General features: G+C 41.4%; 1 non-coding gene across 1 annotated transcript; it reads right to left on the bottom strand.

The window, feature by feature from the left end:
* Nucleotides 1-817: 817 nt before the first annotated feature.
* Nucleotides 818-925, bottom strand: LOC130959788 (small nucleolar RNA R71). Its single transcript, XR_009078854.1, has one exon. It is a non-coding gene; the product is annotated as a small nucleolar RNA R71 (small nucleolar RNA).
* Nucleotides 926-1,858: the final 933 nt, after the last annotated feature.

Here is a 1,858-nt window from a genome sequence, read left to right as displayed (position 1 = left end):
TCTTTTCCACTTTGAATTTTCGAAAATTATCAATCAATTTTTCAAAATGTTTTTGACATCTTTTTAATTAATTTTCGAAAATTCTCTTCCCTTCCTCCCACATCCTTCTATTTATGGAGTACTACTCCTTCTTAATGCACAATTCGAACTCTATCTAATCAAGTTCGAATTCTTCTACCTCCTTCTTCTATTTTTCTTTACCTCTGACACCTCAAGGAATCTCTATAACTGTGACATAGAGGATTCCACATTTTCTTGTTCTCTTCTCTTTCATATGAGCAGGAGCAGAGACAAAGGCATTCTTGTTGAAGCTGACCCTGAACCTGAAAGGACCTTGAAGTGAAAGCTAAGAGAAGCTAAGGCACAACTCTCTGTAGAGGACCTAACCGAATTCTTCAAAGAAGAAGAACCCATGGCAGCCGAAAACAACAACAATGCCAACAATGCAAGGAAGGTGCTGGGTGACTTTACTGCACCTACTCCCGATTTCTATGGGAGAAGCATCTCTATCCCTGCCATTGGAGCAAACAACTTTGAGCTTAAGCCTCAATTAGTTTCTCTAATGCAACAGAATTGCAAGTTCCATGGACTTCCAATAGAAGATCCTCATCAGTTTTTAGCTGAGTTCTTGCAAATCTGTGACACAGTCAAGACTAATGGGGTTGACCCTGAGGTCTACAGACTGATGCTATTCCCTTTTGCTGTAAGAGACAGAGCTAGGACATGGTTGGACTCACAACCTAAAGAAAGTCTAGACTCATGGGAAAAGCTAGTCAATGCCTTTTTGGCAAAGTTCTTTCCACCTCAAAAATTGAGTAAGCTTAGAGTGGAAGTCCAAACCTTCAGACAGAAGGATGGAGAATCCCTCTATGAAGCTTGGGAAAGATACAAATAATTAATCAGAAAATGTCCCTCAGACATGCTTTCTGAATGGAGCATCATAGGTATTTTCTATGATGGTCTCTCTGAACTATCCAAGATGTCTTTGGATAGCTCTGCTGGAGGATCTCTTCATCTGAAGAAGACGCCTACAGAGGCTCAGGAACTAATTGAGATGGTTGCAAATAACCAATTCATGTACACTTCTGAAAGGAATCCTGTGAACAATGGGACAAGTTAGAAGAAAGAAGTTCTTGAAATTGATGCTCTGAATGCCATACTGGCTCAGAATAAGATATTGACTCAACAAGTCAATTTGATTTCTCAAAGTCTGTCTGGAATGCAAAATGCACCAAGCAGTACTAAGGATGCTTCATCTGAGGAAGAAGCTTATGATCCTGAGAACCCTTCAATGGAAGAGGTGAATTACCTAGGAGAACCCTATGGAAACACCTATAATTCTTCATGGAGAAATCACCCAAATTTCTCATGGAAGAATCAAGAGAGACCTCAACAAGGTTTCAACAACAACAATGGTGGAAGAAACAGGTTTAGCAATAGCAAACCTTTTCCATCATCTTCTCAGCAACAGACAGAGAATTCTAAGCAGAACCCCTCTGACTTAGCAACCATGGTCTCTGATCTAATCAAAACCACTCAAAGTTTCATGACTGAAACAAGGTCCTCCATTAGGAATTTGGAGGCACAAGTGGGACAGCTGAGCAAGAAAGTTACTGAACTCCCTCCAAGTACTCTTCCAAGCAACACAGAAGAAAATCCAAAAGGAGAGTGCAAAGCCATAACCATGGCCGAATTTGGAGAGGAGGAAGGGGAAGTGAACGCCACTGAGGAAGACCTCAGTGGGCGTGCACCAAGCTCCAATGAGTTCCCCAATGAGGAACCATGGGAATCTGAGGCTCAAGATGAGACCATAGAGATTCTATTGGACTTACTTCTGCCCTTCATGAGCTCTGATGAG

This window comes from Arachis stenosperma, chromosome 10 (assembly GCF_014773155.1).
Source record: "Arachis stenosperma cultivar V10309 chromosome 10, arast.V10309.gnm1.PFL2, whole genome shotgun sequence".
Classification (NCBI taxonomy): domain Eukaryota; kingdom Viridiplantae; phylum Streptophyta; class Magnoliopsida; order Fabales; family Fabaceae; genus Arachis; species Arachis stenosperma.
Note: the sequence above shows the minus strand (reverse complement) of the source record. Positions and strands in the feature narration are given on the sequence as shown.